General features: G+C 33.9%; 1 protein-coding gene across 2 annotated transcripts in view; it reads right to left on the reverse strand.

Moving 5' to 3' along the window:
* The window catches only part of CDH18 (cadherin 18), a 409123-nt gene that overhangs the window by 270244 nt on the left and 118287 nt on the right, over window positions 1-20592 (reverse strand). The window lies entirely within an intron of this gene.

Consider the following 20592-nt stretch of genomic DNA (forward strand, 5'->3'; position numbering starts at 1 on the left):
GAGAATATCAAATGGCTCAATAATAGCTTGCATGGATTTTGATTGGTAAGCAGATAATACTCTAGGATACTCTTCGCATATAGGAAAGATAGCTATTCAAGCTTTAAATAACTCTACACATAATTCTAATATCTATGTAAAGAAAGGAGTAAATTTGAAAGAAATGGTGGCAAAAAGAACAGAAGGGAAAATGCTCTGATTTTCAAACAAGAAATGTTGCAGACTTGGACTTAGGTTTTAGCAAAATTAGACAACAAAATAAAACTTGAGCAAGATTTTTGGAAAACAAAAAACAGGATTTGGGAGAGAAAAGGTTGACTCTGAAATTATTAACTTATTGAGAACATAAAACTGCGTAGCAAGTTTTGCTGTATTTTTATATATGTGTGTTTCAATGTTTGTTTAGAAAAATTATATTGATTCAAGATTATAGCTATGCCATAAAGTAAAAAATATTAGACAAATCATTTTCTCATTTCATAAAATTCACGCCCTGTAAATTGGTAAAAATTGAAATGGGGATCTAAATGATTCACAAGATGGCAGACGTGACAATATAAATTATTTTTTTAAAAAACTGAATATAAATAATCAGTATAGCATAATTATTTTATACAACTGATTAAAAAGTTTACACTGAGCAGCAAATGAAAAGATAATAACATGAGAACAAGAGCAAAGTTCTTTTCTCCATCAGTATCTTTCCCCATAAATTTGGGTTAATAATAATGTTTACTGAACCAGCTGTGTAAGTATTGTATTGGATGAGAACTGGGATTTCATTTTAATCATCTGGCAAATATAAATTAAAGTTTGTAATAGTTTTTGAAAGCAAAGATATATTTTCAGTTATTTAAATTAAAATCACTCAATAACTCCTAACATGTAAAAAAAAGAGAGACATGCCTTTCTAGTTCCAACATAGTAAGAGCACTGAAAAGAAAGCACAGCTTTGTTTTGTTTTGTTTTGTTTTTTTGAGAATTTGCTTACCATACATACTTATGTGAATCATCTAATTTCTTCAAGTCTCAATTTTCTCATTTACTAAAATTTGTGGCTTAAGTATTAAAAATACAGTAGTTATGTTTGGAATGTAAGTAGGAATGAAAGAATAAATGTAAACATCACTACTGTACTTCTAATATTCTTTCCAGTCTATTTAATAAATTATTTGGATTGTTTTACATTATAATTTCATTTCTTAACCATCAAAATATTCTTAACTTTTAAGTCACAAATTTCAAAATAAGACACTTTAATCTTTCTTCTTAGAAGTCAAGTTGATGAATATATAAAAGGTGTTACTGTAATACTTTCACACCATTGGTGTGATTTTTTTTAATGAAATTAACATCTTTGCCCTTTATGCAAAGTTGTTTAACAAAGCATAATTCATGAGTAGAAGGTGAGGAAAGTGGTTTTTGTAATGTATTACAGATATGTAGAATGAGTGTTTTCTTTACAGTCATCTTGTGTGGCTTTCTAAAAATATACAAATGTATTTTACTCCACATATTCATTATATGTTTATGAATCTCTATTATGACAGTTACGAAGAGTGATAAATGAGACTCTGTGGAATGAAAGAACAAATGTAAACATTACTGCTGTACTTTTGAAAGTAATTTCATTTATTATATCCAGACTCCAAATATGAACATTTTCTGTTCTACTCTAGGAAATCCACCCATTCACAGGGTAGAAAGGATTAAAATACAAACAGCAATAAAATAATACACTGATTGAGATTAACACAATAGAAATACACTGTAGACATTTGTCATTTTTTGACGAAGCAGCATTTAAACACCACCCCTGCTTTCATGAACACTCCAATATGAATTCTGATGTCCAGAGCCCTTTCACCTCTGAACATCTATGAACCAGTGCAAGTTAGAAGAAGATAATTTGTCTTTCTTCTTCTAATTTGCACTAGTGACATACACTTGTTAATTATGTGATCCAACACCCTGGAACAAAGAATGAATGGATGTCGAGAAAGTTGAGAAATATTTCACAGCACTGTTAAGGTTCTCAAGGTCCAGAAGCTATGACAGACAGAGTCCAATGGGAGCTGCACGAATTAAGTGACATTCTAGCTACACAGTTTCAGTATCAAATACTTGACATTGTTTCTAACTGCCTAACTTATATTGGTTCCTACTTCTTGCCAAACCAGATTCTTAAGGCCTCTCATTAATTTTTGATGGCTACACAATATTATTTCAATAAATGTATCTGCTGCTTTCTATGGTCAGGTTGACTATTGTGGTTTGAAAACAAGAACCTTCTCTGATACAAAGCATTACTGAAACAATACTCCAAAGAAGTAGTTTCCAAATAAAGCATTGCATGCTATAATGCGTAATAGAGACCTCTCTCCTCTGCTCAGTACTTAATCTAAGTGATCCAAATTTGCTTCAGAGACTAGTCCTCTTGCTGTTGTAATTATTCCCTCTTCAGTAGTAGAATTAGTAACACTCTATTTAGTTAAGAGACATGACCTCCAATGTTCATTTTGTAGAAAACTAGCACATTTTTATGAGGATTTTATTCTCTGAGCTTCACATTTCCCATTTATGAATAAAGATTTTTTTGAAGTATCTTTAAGCATGTTCAGCTAATTGTTTGAATGTATGATTTAATAACTGCATCATTTACAAATGACTTTTCTTACACTGAGTTAATCACATCACACAAGATTAAACATTAGCCATTTATAACTGTTCAGAACACTCATTCCCTCAGAGAACTTTGAAGAAACACCACTCTCAAGAAAAGGATTTTCACATTTATCCCCAAATGCTATTGCTTGTAACAGGGGCCTTTGACTGGATTTTCTTACCAATTCATTCTTAATTTAAACACCTGAGACTTCAAAGAGGTTTAGAGAATGCTTAATGTTTGGGGACGAGGGGAAGGGAGTTTCCTTTGCTCATCTTTTTTTCAAAATGTCTTTGTTAAAAATACTTTTATTTCATGAATGTATCATTCCATCCTTCATATGTGTGGGGTGAAGTAATGTATTTTATATATTCAAAAAGCCTAGAGTTATGATTACCATCAACTTTTCAACTCTAACATTACATATTATTGGTAGGAATTCATCGCACTTTGCATAGAGCAAGCTTAGTTTAAATAGTAAATGTCAAACAAGGACAAAGTGTGATGGAAAGTCCATATTTTTTTGTAATTACTTTCATTGTGAGACATAAAAGGGCATCTTGTTGAGGAAGTGCATGTCACTGGGAGCTTCTTGCTGCTCAATGCACACCTGTCAAACCTGTAAATCCATCAGATGAGAAGGCTGTGCTTCAGGAGAGGCTGACTCCTCTTGACAATAATGAAATTTACATTTTCCACAATAAATTATTAAAACCCATCATCCTGTCAGGCAGATTTAAATGTAAGGAAACTTATATTGTGTTTGAATTCTAGGGTACTTATATGAGGTGAAAGATACAAATTCAGGATAATAACCAATTTTTCAGTTTAATAAATAATTATTTATGATCTAGCACTATGAGCGTATGTATGTATATGCTATGTATGCATGTACATATATATGTATTTACTTATCGTGAGGATGTCGTGTTCTAAAATGTTAAAATTATCCTTTGGGATGTTCATTAAATGCAAGATGCATTCTCAGGTGTATGTCTGGATCTATGGTTTCCACCATTTTCAGATCCAATAACAATATCAGTATCATTTTCTTGTTCTAAGTCTAGTTCTTGTTCAATTTCCAATTATACTGACTTCTGAATTTTTGTTCAACCTTCCTGTCCTTTACCATACACTTTTACTCTTTTCTCCACAACTTTGGTGTTTTCTTTTCTCTTAACTGATAATGTATCTGTTTAATAATTAATTATATTCTTCTCCATTGGTGTCAATTGAATTAAATAGCTCTTGCTTACAGTCAAAATCCAAATACTGATGAACCATATGGAGTTGTAGAGAGCTTCATCTAAATTTGTTGCAATATTATTCCCAATCAGTATTTCCACTTTCAATCTGACCATTTCAGGATATTACCATAGTCCTAAGCTTTGGATGTGATAAATTGCTTTTGCTTAAATTATACACACTTACACACACACACACACACAAATGTAGCTCTCTCTAAAATATAATGAAATATCTAAATGAAAACATAAATAATTTAGGAATCATTGACTTTTGCATATGCATGTTTTCTGTTGGAATTATTCACTACACTTTCATGGAGACAGTGATGAAAACACTACATACATACTTACAGGTATGACTCCCTGACATGGCTCATTCAGTTCCCTTTACCATAAAAGATTTACTCTCCAAACTTCATTTAATAAAACCTATTCTCTGATACTCTGACTAAAGGGTATTTCTCCACAAAGATTTCTGTTTTGGGAGACAATTCTTTTTGGGTCTTTTGTGTTTCTTCATATCTAAGAAAGAGGGATTGACAGCTTTGTTTCATGTTATAATTTCAAGGATATTTGTATAGAAAACAACCTTGGAAGAAAGACAGAACCTCTCTTGAGGGCAGAGGGCAGATTTGTTTTCTGACTGGATACTGTCTTCTTCTAGGAAAAAGACTGTGGAAGTGTGTCAGCAGACCCCATATAAGACTGGGAATTCCAAAATCCAGTGTTCCTTAGCTGTGATCCATATATTCTGTGTGTGGTTGTTCTATGACATGCCATGGGATGGGAAGAGCAAGAGGAACTTAGGCTGCCTAACATGCTTTGGGTAAAAACTCTTTGTCTCTGATCTAAAATCTCATATGCTCTGCCAGCATCTGTAAAACTGTGGGTAGCCTAACTTATTAGCTTGAAAGTAGGGCAAAATCGCAAATCCTTCACTTGCAAGATTCTGTATCATAGTTTAATGGAAATGCTTGCTCCTCTAAACTACCACAGCATTTATGTTATCCCTTCTAAACATTGCAGACCAGCTTTCTAATTATTTATGTGGGGTTATTTAATGTTTTCTTTGTGTCATATTTTCTTAAAGTTCTCGCACTATATCTATGTATTTTCCATCTCCTGTATTGGCAATTGAAGTACCTTTCATATTGGAGTCACAAACTAAACATTTGTTGAATGAAGGAATAACTAAATGGGAAATAAACCAATTATTCAGGGTTGCTGAAACAAGAGTGGTGTTAAAATAAGAAGTTTCGATTTGGAATATTTAAATGTAAGATCATGTTACAGAAAAACTTTTTTAAAGTATTCTTTGATTTAGTTTCTTTATACTTTGTTTTTCACTTAAAAGCCTGCTACAATCAAAGAAACATAAGTACTGGACAACAAAGTCAAATTTTATCAATAAAATCCTACTTTCTCACTAAAATCCTTTCTTCCTTCCTTCCTTCCTTCCTTCCTTCCTTCCTTCCTTCCTTCCTTCCTTCCTTCCCTCCTTCCTTTCTTTTTTAATGTGTATAGTGATATTTTAATTAACTTTTATAAATTCAATTCAAGGATAAGGGAATTTTTCTTTTTTACAATTATTTCATAGCATATGTGTTTATTTCTTTTTTAATTAAGTATATTGGGGTGACAATAGTTAGAAAAATTACACAGGTTTCAAGCATACAATTCTATCATGCATCATCTATATATCACATTGTGTGCTCACCACCCAGAGTCAGTTCTCCTTGCATCACCATATAGTAGACCCTTTTTACCCTCTTCTACCATCCTCCCCCTTAACCTCTGGTAACCACTAAACTGTTGTCTGTGTAACAGATAAAGAAACAAACAAACAGAAAACTAAGGTCCTTGTAACACAGAGGAAATTAAGGAAGCCATTTAAATAATGATTCAAATGTGCATTAGTAAACTTTACAATGGCATAATTTTTATGCCTTTATGATTAATATCTTATTCACTATATACAGTGGAACATATGTGTATGAACATTCCTATGTTGATTAAAAAATATACAACATTTTGACAATAAATTCAACCATACATATGGTCACTACTCTTCTGTCTCAAGATACACTTCATTATCGTTAGATTAATGCAAACAGATTTATATAGAGCTGAGTATTATTTTAATGTTTTATGTATTCCTGAAATTATACAGCTAAGTAGGAAAAACAATGTCTTGAAAGCACAGGCAAATATAAGATGATATTTTCAATATTGATCAATTTGACTTGAATAGCTAATATCGTAGAATTACTTCCAATTTTCATGTTGCTGATTTCAATCTTTAAATGTCTAGTAGACATCATTCAAAAATTAGAAGAAAAAATAGAAAAAGAAAATTATGGTGCCAAATGCAATGTTTCCTTATTTATCTGTACGAGGTGTGATCAAAAGACATGGTAAATGTTTAAATTAAAAAAAAAAAAAAAGTATTACAGTAAAAGACACATTACCATTAATCCCACTCAAAATACTCCTCCTCACTTTGAACACACTTCTCTCATCATTCTTGCCACTTTCTGAAGCAGTTCTGGAAGTCCTCTTCTGTGAGTGTCTTTAGTTGTGCTGTCATGGCTGCCTCAATGTCCTGAATTGATTCAAAACGGTTACCTTTCATGGTCATTTTGACTTTGGAAAGAGCCAGAAGTCACATGGTGGCAGATCCGGTGAATAAAATGGATGAGGACACACCATCATGTTTTTACTTGACAGAAATTTCCATATACCAGAAGTGATGTGTGACATAGAGGAGGATGAAGTAAAGACACTCACAAAAGACGACTTCCAGAACTGCTTCAGAAAGTGGCAAGAATGATCAGTTAAGTGTGTTCAAAGTGAGGGAGGGTATTTTGAGAGGGATTAATGGCAATGTGTCTTGTACTGTAATAAACTGTTTTATTGAAACACTTACCGTATTTTTTTATCACATCTCGTATCTGTCAGAGTGAAAAATATTTTGAATTTCTTCAAATCTTTCAAAAATATTTCCATGTGTCACACTATGTTATGCTTTATTACATTCTCACTGAAAAAATATGCACACATATATTCATTTCACATATAGAATTTTATGAAATAAATTTTAAAGTGGTTATTTGATTTGATTTAAATATATATATATATATATATATATATATATATATATATATATATATATATATATATATATATAAAATTAAAGGGATCCTACTGGTGCAGAGACTGCTAATGGCCTCACTGTCTGGTTTCCATGACTGAACATCCATATGTTTTGCCAAGCATAAGTCCCTATACTTCACTTCCCCAGAATAAAAACTACATTTCCTAGCCTCAGGTGCAGCTGAGTATTAATAACTACTATGGTAAATTGTAGTCAATGACATATAAGCAGAAGTATTGTCTGACAACTTTCCAGGAAATTTCCCTAGAAGACTGTTGACATGTATCTTATCTATTCTTTCTCCTTCCTCTATTTTTGCCACATGGATGCTGAATGTGTGGCTAGAGCTCCCTTTTGGACCATGAGAATGAGTAGCACAGCCTGGCAGCGGAGAACCAAGCACCTTTCACCACAGAGAGGAGCTGCACGTGAGACCTGGGGTGCTTTCCTCTGAGCTCAGTTAAGAGAGAGACTATTTCAGTTTTTTTAAAGCCACAGTTATTTTGTGTTTCTGTTACTCAGAGCTGACCTTAACCCTAATTTAACAACCATGGAGCTGAAATAGTATAGTCTCCACAGCTTTGGATTTTGGGTAGGTGAGTGAAACAAAGTACATACAGAGGAAAGAAAGAAAGGAAAGGAAAATTGGAATGAAAAAAACACAGAGAGATGATGGAAAACCCTCCATTCTAAGTTCCAGAGAACTTATTTTCCGGGATAGTCTTCTATGCAACTTTTATCACAAATACCAAAATGTGCAGATCTTGCTTTTCTCTGAAGTCAGAAGACATATCTTCTGTCTGTATCATCTGCGTAACACAGCACTATGAAATTCAAAGGAAGGAGTGATACTTGTCCAAAGAGCTCCCTTAATGCCTTTCCCTTTGAAATATGTCCTCTAGCTATGTATAATCTCCTAACCCCTCTTCTTGAAAATTTTTTATGTCTTTACACCACTCCCAAGACAGACTCAAAAAACTTTCACATGAAATTCATAGCATTTCAATATTTGGCACTTTTCCTCTTTCTTTGTCACCTTTAGTGTCTACCCAGGAAACACCACGACCCACCCATATTTTACCATGCTCACTCACTCCTGACTGTGCTCTGCTCTTTCTAACCTTTATGCCTCTGTATAAGCCGTTTCTTCTAAATGAAAAACGCTTTTCTCTGTTTTAATGATCAGTGAATCACCACTCCCCTAAGCCAGTGCTTGCGGCCCATCCACTGTCACGTAGGTCCCCTATTTCCTCATGAAGGAAGAAGTTCAGAATATTCCACCTCAAAATGTGCCACTTTGGCATTTAATATATTTTTAGCTAAAGGCATCTGAAAAACACCAGATAAGAAAGGGGCATGCTGGCCTTCCTAAAAGTAGATACAAATTCCATATAAAAAAACGCCTTCCTTATATTAGAAGGAAAGATACATGTTTATTACCAAGGGTGGGAAGTTGGAGATAAGAGAAATCTCTACGAAGAAACATTGATAAACTCTTCTCCTTCTAGTTACTTCTCTACCCATTAACTACCTAGCCCAAGCCCCTTTGCCTAGTACTTTTGGAGAATTTACTACTCTTTCTCCAACTCAGTGTATAACTCAGTGTATAAGTTATAACTCAGTGTATAAGTGTTTGACTTAAACTGCTTCTTTGGGTTTTCATTTCCTTATGAGAACTGCTATGTCACATAAAACCGATGTTCAATAAATGTGTACGCTTCTCTCTTGCTGTCATATTACAGGAACCCCAGTAAAGAACTCAGAAAAGAAAAAAACAAAAAATTCCTCCTCCCCTATAGTCACATTTATCTCATGATTTATACATTTCTGTGTCTGTTTTCCAAACTAACCTGTAACCTCCTGCCAGAATTTCACTTTAATCTCCATATTCTTAATGATTAACATAACCTTGTGCTCACAGTCAAGACTCACTTGAGTGAACAAACAAAACCAAGTTTGTGTCAGTTTTGAGGGTCCCATTTATTAGTCATGTGACCTTAGCCACATTTTCTCATATGTAAAAGGTCTAATAACCTGATGACATCTCTAGGAGAATGAATAAACATTATGGACAAAGTCAGTCGTACCTGGATGACTCAGTCAAAATCTACCATGATTGCTGGGAAAATAAAAATCAATCTATGTCTCTTAAAAGTAAGAACAGCACTCTCTTTACATGAAGTATTATGTTATATGCATCGTGTGCATGTATGAATTATGTATGCATCATGTACAATTCTAATGAATTACTTCCCATGACCTGCATATAAGAAAACGACTTAACTATAATTTAAATTTTAGATTTCCTGAAAAGAAATTAAAGCTAAATGTTAAGAGAGTATTTGCATAATGTCTTCATAATGAATATTTAAGACTTGTGTGCCTTTTCTTAGAGCTCTGGTTTTCTATCCCTATAATGTACGGTTTATGTCTAGTTAAATAAATGTTTCCCATATGTTTTGAAAACACCCATTTTTAGAAAGCAACTACATAAATACCTCAAATGGATACATAAAGATAGGATACAAAAAGATAGTGGTGGGTATAATAAACCTACAAAGGAATTGAAAAAAAAAAAAGACATTCGCTTTTCTCTAGTGTGTTTTCTTCAACCATTTCTACAGTTAACCGGCTTATCTTCTATAAACACTAGGAATACGATTCTCCCTTTTTAGGGGGTATTTTAGTTTCTTTAATTTATATAGAAGTTTGTTGCCTTAGTTAAAATATATAGCATCTTGATTATTATTTGTAAGAAAATTAAGTGTTAAATTTTTAGCATGTCATATATATGCCAAGGTTTCAGGTAACATATGGAGTCAAACCAACTTAGAATATAAAATTATTAGTTTTCAATAGAAAATATAAATCTACAGGAGCCATAGTTTAACTCTGAGATATTGTACTTCTGAAATTTAATGAATGAGAAAATTTGACAAAATGTTCCAAACAGAAAACAAAGTATGTATAGTATTCTTATGCATATACGTAAAATATTATGTACAAATTATCTGATGATTGATAGGACTTTATATTTCTATTCAGGTTCCAATTTACCTTCCACCATTCCAGTCTAACTCTTTCCAGTAGAGTTGACTCTAATATCACATTGTAAGCCTGTTATATCTACTTGGCAACACTTGAACCCTAAGGCTATCCCATTATATGCTATGTGCATGATGAAGACAGTCCAACAGATGTATGCACTGGTGTCACCAGAGAAACAGCAGGATGCTGAGGTAAGGAAAAGCCATGGAGGAATAGAATCATGTTGGAAGAGACTGAAGTAGAGAAGGGGGGTAGGGGATAGGGCTCAGTACTGGGCATTCAATATTTAGAGTTAAAAAGCAGAGGATCAGGAGACATAGAAGAAATACGCAGTGTGGTGGAGGGGCAGGGTGGGGGTGGGGGAAGGTGGGTATCATACAAGCCTAGAGAACAAAGTATTTTATGAGAGAAAAAAAAAAATATCGCACTGCTAGTTAAGTCAGTGTCTTTATTCAGGCAAGACCCAGAAACTACCAACCATCTTTTACACTGAATTCATGTTAATATTTGTTTATAGAGTGAGGTAACAGAAATTAGCACTTCAAACATATATACTACATGCCATATAATGGACTATATGCTTAAAGCCATTATCTTATTTAAACTATTTCATGATCATTTTCTACCTGAAAAGACTAAGTTTCACAGCACTGAAATAGCTGTCCTTAGAGATGAGATTTAAAGCCAGTTCTATTTGAGTTCAATATCTTTCTCTCACATTGGATTTGAATAGATATAGGTTTCAATTATGCTTATGTCTCCTTGTCATTGGTCCTTGAGATGTATAAGTTATTTGACATCTTAAAGTTTCTGTTTCCTGGATATTGAATGAGTATGATAGTAGTAACCCACCCCATGAATTGCAGTTTAGTATTATATGAGCCAAAAACAAAAATATTTGAGAACCTCTTTTTAATTCATACTCATAATAAACCCTTGCAATGTGTTAATAAGTAATATTAAGTGTTGGTATATAGATATTCCATTTCAGCAATTGATTCATATTTATTTTTATGTTACTTTTTTCTGTCCACAAAATTAAAGATAAAGATGAGGATTTTTTTTATTATTTCTAGTGTACTATCCTAAAATTAAAAAGTAAGATTGTGCACTATGATAATAAGATTGTGCACTATGATAACCTATACAAATATTTAAGATAAATATAATTTTTTTCTTCCATGTTATCATTACCTACGTTTCTGCCAGTTCAGAAAAATGAGTCATACATATGTAAATGTATTCTAATAGCATCAATAAGATAAGGAGCTTATGGTTTAAATGAGTCAAATTATCTAGTCTTGCAAAGTAGGATAAGCTCTAGGAATCACCTCTACAAGGTGGGTTATTTAAATAGCAGGGGATTTTTCTTTTGAGATGTTGATTTATGTAAATACAAAGGACATAGGGAAATTGAAGAGGAGAAACTATTTTGTTATCAGTTTTGAAACCCATAAAAGAAAATTCACCCTTAACCTTTTCAAGGTGTTACTAAATTTTGGCATATTAATAGAATGAGACTCATAAAATATCTAACTTTTTGAGGCAGCTTAGAAAATAAAGGGTTTTACTTTTACTACCTGAAAACTCATTGTTTTTATTTGCAATTTGATGTTCATATTTCCAGTTATTGCATTATCCTGTTTCTGCTATTTTATAGCTTTTAGCAATTAGAGACTAAAGTAGGTAATATGTTCACCTAATATAATCATTCAAAAGACTGAATATAAGGAAGGCTCTCCTGGTTGTAATCAAGTCCCTGTGGATGTTCCAGTTCATTCTTATTGGCTGCCCACCTATAACTTTGTTGAATCATGGTGAAAACAAAGCAACAAAACTGAGCTATGCCCTCCAGGGCATTATTAGATTACACGCTGATAGGTTTACATGGGGGATTAGCCACGTTGTTAATATAATGGCTAACTTGTGGGGCTATAAAAATAAAGACTTTTCATCTGGTATGTCTTTACTGGGAATATTTAGGAGATGTTTGTATTCACTTTCCAAATAATTAAACGTATATTCTCTAGGTCTATATTTTATCTTAAAGACATGATTATGATGGTTTTATTATTTACTCTTATTATGAAAGTGTTACCTGCTCATGGTAAGATATAAAACAAAACAAAACAAAAATACAATTAGGTATAAAGGGAAAAGCAAAAAACAAAACAAAAACCCCTCTCCCTTTCTTCCCTTGCCTCTAAGTTCTACTTTTCATATATACAAGTATATATAAAAACATGCATATGTAGTTCTGAATATTAATAATTAATTGTCATTAATTATTAACTGTATCAGAGAATAAACAAAGAAAGTAAACTTAATTGATACCTTTTTACACCAAGAGTCATGTTATATTAGCATTTTGTAATTGATTTTTGCCATAATAGTAAATACATTGTGTGTTTACCACAGATCTAACGTTATTTTTAACTACCGCATATCACACAATTGTACGAATGTACAGTAACTTAAATAATCAATATCTCATGCATGAACAAATAAACTCTGTATCCTTGAAAAGCACATACTCTTTCACATCAATAGACAGCAGTCCTCTTTTGTTTCAAAAGATTAATTTAAAATCTGTAAGTTTAAACACAAATGAAAACCAGAATTTTATTAGCTGATAGAATATCTGTTACACGATAAGGGGGAAAAAGCAATCTGTGCACGCAATGTGTCTTTATTAGCATGGCTTTGTACATGTAGATAAATAAACTCATTTAAGATGCGGTTAAATAGGAAAAAGGGATTGTTCACACGCTATTTCACCCACATCATGTTACCTTTGTAAATTATCAAAACATAGAGTGAATTCTTCATTATATAATCTGTCCTTAGAGAAACTATCTGGCTTAGCCACGTGACAGACCTGAAAAACAAGAGCTTCGAAGTCAGACTGATCTGAGTTTGGGTCCTAGCTTCACCACTCATCATCAGTAAATTGTGTTATCTAGGCAAGCCGAACTTCTGCTAGACTCTGAGTTCACATGCCTAAGTATAATGAGTGTTCAGTATGAATGATAAAATTATTACATGAGACGCTATCTCCAAGAACCTGGACTATATAAAGTTCTCAAGTGTAATTAGTGATATTATTCTCATTATCACCAGTAAAACAATGACCATTCTATTGTTTTCCTTTGAAGAGAGCCACCAAAGCGTTGTGAAACAGCTGCCTGCAGTGCTGGACAATGTGAATGTACATGTGAGAACATACATCCAAAAAGGAGGGTCAGACAATCCCAAAGCTCTTTTGTTTCACATGTGCTCTAACAGTAATACTGAAACTCATATATTCGCTATTTCCCATTATCTCTCTTAGGATTCAACCATTCTGTGTGTGTTCCTTGTTTTCATGCAAATAAGGAGAGAGGGAGAAAAGGAGAGGAACAACTCTCTGGGGTCTCGTTTTGTAAGGACAGTGATCTCATAGGATCACTACCCTTATGACATCATTTAATCTTAATTATTTCCTTAGAGGCTGCATCTCCAAATGCAGCCACACTAGGAGATTAGGTCTTCAACACAAGCATTTGGGGGGGATGCTAACTCTCAGTCCCTGACAACACGCAATTTCTAGAAACTAGATTATATTAAAGGTCTTTCAAAAACTACAGGAATGAACCAAAGTACTTTTCAGGTGCTACATAGAAGGGAATGGAGGTAAGGAACCACTGAAAGAGATCTCAGAAGCTAATGTAGTCAATGCGAGTGAATCTCAGCAAAAATAAACTTTCTGAGGGTTATGGTGAGCACCCGGAGTAAAACCATATCTGAAAAGGGACCTATGGTGGGAGAAAGGTGTCAGGTAGACAGAAGACCCTCTTGGACCCAATATGGTTCAGCAAAACAGAGGAGGCAAGACTGCACCCAGAATCACACAAAGGGCAAATTTCCTGCAAGTAATCTGTCTCCAGCAGGAAATAAAGGGTCTCACATAAGTAACCTGGATAACTATAGTGCCAGCCCCACAAATGTGTCCAGCTTAAATGTGGGAGACCTTTATCTTTCTTTGTGAAACTCATGAAATCATAAAAGAACAGACTGATAAAAAAACAGTTTATAAAAACTGAAAATGTCTGCACGAACACGATAAGCAGGGCAGGCAAATTGCTCCACAACCCCACGCCCCTAAATCGGGTGACGTACTTAATGGACAATTCACAGGGAAGAAAACATTTAAAAAGGCTTTTAAACATATTAAGGAAACCATCAACCTCACTCATAATAAGAGACATGGGAATTAAAATTACACTGGCATCCAACCTCTCACTCAATAGGTTGTTAAAAATCCAAAGGTTTGCTAACTCATTTAGCAAGGCTGTGGAGAGAGGTGTACACTCTTACACACTGCTTATTGCTACGCAAAATTGGCCAATCCCTTTGAGGATAATTTGACAATTTCTGCCAAAATTATAAACCGTATATTTCTTGACGAGTAAATTCTACTCTAGAAATTGTCCTTATAGATTTTTAAACTATATCATTCAAAATTGAAAACAAAAAAAAATAAAATGTAGGCAACTTAGTTTTCTCATGTCATACAAGGAACATGTTGTTTAAGATTTAATCACATACATAAGAAAGTATCTGTGGGAAATTTATGCAGTGTTTAACACCATGTTAAATGGAGTTGTCCCGTTACAGCAGAGTTTACCTGTTACTGTTTAACTGTTACTGTTTATCTACAGATGACTGGTTGAAGGCATTATAACACTAGATAGAAATTTATGTACGGATAAGGAAAGATCTTCAAGATATATTGTTAAAAGAAGATACGTTTCAGAATACTGTATTTAGTGTGCCTCTAAGTGGTTTTAAAAAGTGGGACAATATATGCTTCTTTATGCAAAAACATCTTCAAAAGAATATATAATAAATGAACTGTATCACCTGTTTCGAAAAGAGTGGAAACCGAGTGAAGCGTATTGAATAAAAGAAGATATTTTCCTGTATATGTTTTATTTTTCCATTATCTATTATTTTAAGCCATGTAAATGTATTACCTACAAAAATTTAACAGATTTTGAGACAAAAAGAATGCTTGGTGCCTCCCCACCCGTGTGCTCACCCATCCATGTGTGTAAATAATTATAAACTTGTGACAGCAGCTGGAGCATCTGGTGCTGAGGTAGTGCACAGATACCAGCCGTGCTAGATCCTCAAAACACAGTATGTTTTCCAGGAGTAATGTTGTAATAACTACCATCCTTTTTTTAACTACAATAGATAAAATCATACGCTGATTTAATGCCACTAAACAAATAAGAGTATATCGACTACCGTATAGATTAAGAAGTTACTATATTTAGGAAGCCAGATTGTAAAAAGAAAAGGAAAAAAAGTCTCTTTCAAACTGATAACCTATTTAAGAAATGCACAAGGTGGTTTTAGACAAAGAGCAGGATTTAGAGGTAATGGTTGGGAAAGCAAAGATGTTATTTTCTTTATTGAGAAGACTTTCATTTGCTTAGTTAAAGCCAAAGGAATATTGCAGCAAAAGACTTTTCCTAATAATTGTCTGAAGGTTTCACTTTGTTTCAATAAACATGCTAAACGAATTTATGAAAGGCCCAAGAAAAAGTAAGGAAAAATAACTTGTGTTAGCGTGCATGTCTTAGAATTGTGCTACTTAAAAGCAGCACTAGCTTAAATTAGGAGCTGATTAGAAATGCAAATTCCCAGGTCCCACTCCAGATCGCATAAATCTCTGGAGATGGAGCCTGGAGTCTGTGTTTCAGCAAGTGATTCTGATATTCACTATTATTTAAGAAGAACTGCCCCCAAATATTTTACACCTGAAATGACAGTGTATTCTATCTACTGATGTTGGAAAATAATTATCAATCTTCCTATGAGGAAATCATTAACAAGACAAATAATAACAAGTGTGGGAGAGGGTGTGGAGAAAAAGGAAGCCTCATCCACTGTTGGTGGGAATGAAGATTGGTGCAGCTGCTATGGAAGGCAGTGTGGAGGTTCCTCATAAAATTAACAACAGAAATACCATATGACCCAGGAATCCCTCTCTTGGGTATCTACCCCAAAAAATCTGAAAACATTTATCCGTAAAGATATATGTGCTCAGATGTCCAACCAAAGCATCTTTCAATAGATGATTGGATATAGAAGATGTGGTATATATACACAATGGAATACTATTCTGCCATAAGAAAAGATGAAATAGTGCCATTTGTGACAACATGGATGGATCTTGAGATTATTACGCTAAGTGATATAAGTCAGACAGAACAAAGTCAAGAACCATATGATTTCACTGATATGTGGTATATAAAACTGAAAACAACAAAAGAACAAAACAAACAAATGAAGAAACAAAAACTCATAGACACAGACAATAGTTTAGTGGTTACCAGAGGGTAAGGGGGGAGGGAGGTGGTAGATGAGGGTAAACGGGATCAAATATATGGTGTTGGAAGGAGAACTGACTCTGGGTGGTGAACACACAATGTGATATACAGATGATGTATTACAGCATTGTACACGTGAAATCTATATTACTTTACTAACCATTGTCACCCTAATAAACTTTAATTTAAAAAAAAAGAAAATATAACAAAACTGGACACGTGTAAATTGAACCACTATTTCTAATGATTATGACTGATTGTACGTCTTCCCAATACCAGATACTTCTGAATCATTTTGGTCCAAAGTTAGAGTGATGGACACAAAGTTTATTAAAAAAACAATGTCATGGGCTGAATTTTTGTCCTCCCCAAATTTACATGCTGAATTCACAACCCCCAGTACCTCAGAATGTAACTTTCTTTGTAGATAAGATCTTTCAAGAGATGATTGGTTAAAATGGGGTTCTTAGAGTGGGCCCTAATCCAAACGACTGATATCCTTTCTAAAAGAGGAAATTTGTTTTACTTGTGAAGAGTTAGCAAGAGGGTAGCCATCTTCAACAAAAGGAGAGAGGCCTCAGGAGAAAGAAACCCCTGTCAGAACCTTGACTTGGACTTTCAGCTTCTAGAAATATGAGAAAATAAATGTATGCTGTTTAAGTTATCTAGTCCAGGTATTCTGATACGGCATCCCTACAAAACCAATATAACCATCAACTTAAACTTTTCCTCCTGAAAGTAGTCCAAGATTAGGAAGTTCAGGTAGTTAATTCTGTCACTGTTCACAACTGAAAGCAGAAATAAAATTTAAACCACCTGGTTTAAATTTTAAATTCCCATCAGTCGTAAGTGGTAGATTATTATTTGTGACACCAACCTACCACTTATGACTGATGGGAATTTAGGCTAACCAATTAATTTATTGGAGTCTTAGTAGTTTCTTCATTGTAATATGATGATGCGTAACTGACATAATGTTGTCAACATCAAGAATATAATTGTTTTAAAGCACGTGGCATAATGTCTGGGACACAGGCATGCTCAAAAACGCTCATACCTATGTTTGCCTGTTCAACCATTATGACAAATGTAAGTCAAGGTACTAGGGAAGGAACACCCAGCATTTAGATTTTTAAATAACATTTCATTGTCAATCATGGTTTTCTTCATGGTAAACATCAGGCATAAATGAAATATCTGGTCAGCTGAACTAACTCATCTGAATAGATTAGAATCTTTGCTAGTAAGGCAAGTTTTAAAATACCTGCCCATGTCTCTAAAGCAACCTCAAGAGATTCAGACTCCTTAAGGAATGATACATTTTATATCTTAATTTAAGGAAATAAAAATTCTATATGAGAAAAACTTTCATTTTCTCAGTTTAAGGGATATACTTTCCAGTCTGAAATTATTTTTTTTTAATTTTGAATAATTCAGTTGGAGAGTAGAAATATATACATTTAAAAATCTATCTAATATTAAGTGGTACAATATTTGTCTTAGTACAATAGTATCACAGGATTTGTTGCTGGTGACATTTCAAAACCTGCAGCAAATTAACAGTTCTTTGCATAATTCTCCATGATTTTCCATTTCCAGTGCCTAATAATGTTCACTGAAATGTAAAGTACTCACTGGAACAGGTAGGACATTTAAGTTTGTCATACACTTTACTAGGGACCTTTCTGAATAATTAAGTAGTAATGCTGGGTAGATGTTCAATATCAATGCAGATGAGATCATATAACACGTATAGACTATTCTTTTTATTTTTTTCTCATAGTTGTATTAGAAACATCAGGTTGTCAGAAACAAGCAGATTTACATAAATGATGTAGTCTATGCTGTGAGGAAGTGGAGTTTGATGAACTTTTCAGAATTAATTGGTCCTGTTTTTAATTACATTAAATCAAACCATTATTGTTGCCTAACTAAGCCTAGAAACAGACCTCTCATTTTGCTTGACTCACAAATGAAATTACAAAGGAGAAATAATGCAAACATTAAAACAACTTAAACGTCATATGCAATAAATTGTACAAAAATTAGAAATCTGTTTTTAGAACGTGTCACATTTAGAAATTTCACCTCAAACCAAACTACAACATCTACACTGACTAAAGCAGGAGTGTCCAAACTTTTTTCAATGGTTTTCGCCAAGGGCCATATGCGGTAACATACACAAACAGCCGGGCCACTCACTCGAGGTGAAGTACATATTGTCTTACCTGGTTTATTTAAGTAAACTAAATATATTTTTGGAATTTGCTGCGGGCCAATTAACAATGGATTGCGGACCGAAGTTGGCCCGTGGGCGGCAGTTTTGACAATCCCTGGACTAAAGCAAAAGATTCTTGCAATAGCACAGAATGAGAAATATCTCATTATTTGTTAGATGTTCTCTAGGATAAATTTGCTAGATTAGGAGTTTCTCATATTTTACTTTTTAATGAAACTTTATAATAATGTTGGTTACTATCTGTTCAATAATTTAAATGTCTCCAAACATTAGCAATTTAAAATTTCCTGCCTGGATTCAGGAATCTCCACAATATGACACACCAAAGAATGCCTTTATTTTCTAATATTTCTCAACCAGATCCTTTGCTCTGCTTGGTCCTTTACATTCAATACTGGTAAGGTGAGCTTCGATCACCTCCACTGTCACATAATTACGCATGTGTTGTCCTCATCTGTTCATTCTACATATTCAACTCCTTCAAAGAATTATGCCAAGTCCTATTACCTCAAATTGCATTCCCCAATTATTTCTCATTGACCTCTTTTTCTTTTAAACTTTTTTAGCATTTTGGGGTATTTTCTACATATTTGCTGATAATTTTATTCTAGTTCATATCATTTGCTTTTCAATAAATATATCATATTTATGTTGGTTTGACTGTTTTTCCAACTGTATAGGATATTTTAAGGTATGTGGTGTACTTTATGCTTAAGGCTCTGTTCCTCAGTTTCTGAGCAGGAAATATTTGCAAAAACTTATGAGTAATAGTATCATATGAGCCGAAGTTACCAAAAAAAGCCCATTGTACTTTAGGAAGAAATTAGCTTACTTATAAAAATGATTGCCATTGAACATGGTCCATGTGGACATAGATACTAAGAAAAAGTGAGCCTAAGTACACATAATACAGAATACCCTTCTAAACATCTCTTAATAACCTGAGTATAATACGAATGAAAAAAAAATATTTCATAAAGTATTTGCTTCTCTATTCATAGCTCATAATTTTCTTTTTAAGCACCTCTCAGGTTGGCTAGTAACTCTGGATGAAAATCAAAATCTTATTCAAACTGAAATGAGGATGAGGACTAAGACTTTATATTTCATCAATGCATGGGTATAAATAACTAAAATAATAAGGAACATCATTATTTCATTATTTTCAAAAGAAAGAAAAATATACTATTCTACAGAATGTCATTAAATCTTTCCACAGAGAGAACCTAGATTCTTAGCAACTGAGAGTCTCAGTGCCTCATACACTTATTTATCAGCTTGCAAGCAGTCAAAATTATCTCCCTTTGGAGAGAGAGACTGTAGAGAGACTGAGCTTAAGGTTCCCTTTTGACATCAACCTAGGGGCCGCAGAAGATGAGAATCCATATTGTAGGGATAGCTGAGGGAAGAGAATCAAAGTAAGGACTAGCCTTGACTCCTGGCTCTGAGACACGTTTCCAGGAGCACCGAAGTGGCTTGGGTGGGAAAACCAGAAAAAGATCAGTAAACGTGATAAAGTCGGGGAGGTAAGAGAGGGGCAGGTAACTTAAGGATCCCAGTAAAAACTTGGCTTTGAATCTGAAGGAGGTAAGTTCAAGCCGCTAGTGATATGATTTGTTCCTCCTCAAGGAATCTTCAGGGGCTCTATTGAGACCAGACAGAAGAGGGGCCAAGGCAGAAGTATGGTGATCAGTGGTAAGGGAGGAGATAAAGCTACCTTGGACTTGAGAGAGTGAAAATGGGGTCAGATTTTGGATATATTTTGAAGGTCAAGCAGATAAAATTTGTTGTTCAATATGGAGAGTGAAAAAAAAGGGGGGAGGGTCGGGGGAGAATAACTCTAAGATGAATCCAATTCT

The sequence above is a fragment of the Rhinolophus ferrumequinum genome, chromosome 7 (genome assembly GCF_004115265.2).
Source record: "Rhinolophus ferrumequinum isolate MPI-CBG mRhiFer1 chromosome 7, mRhiFer1_v1.p, whole genome shotgun sequence".
NCBI classification, from domain to species: domain Eukaryota; kingdom Metazoa; phylum Chordata; class Mammalia; order Chiroptera; family Rhinolophidae; genus Rhinolophus; species Rhinolophus ferrumequinum.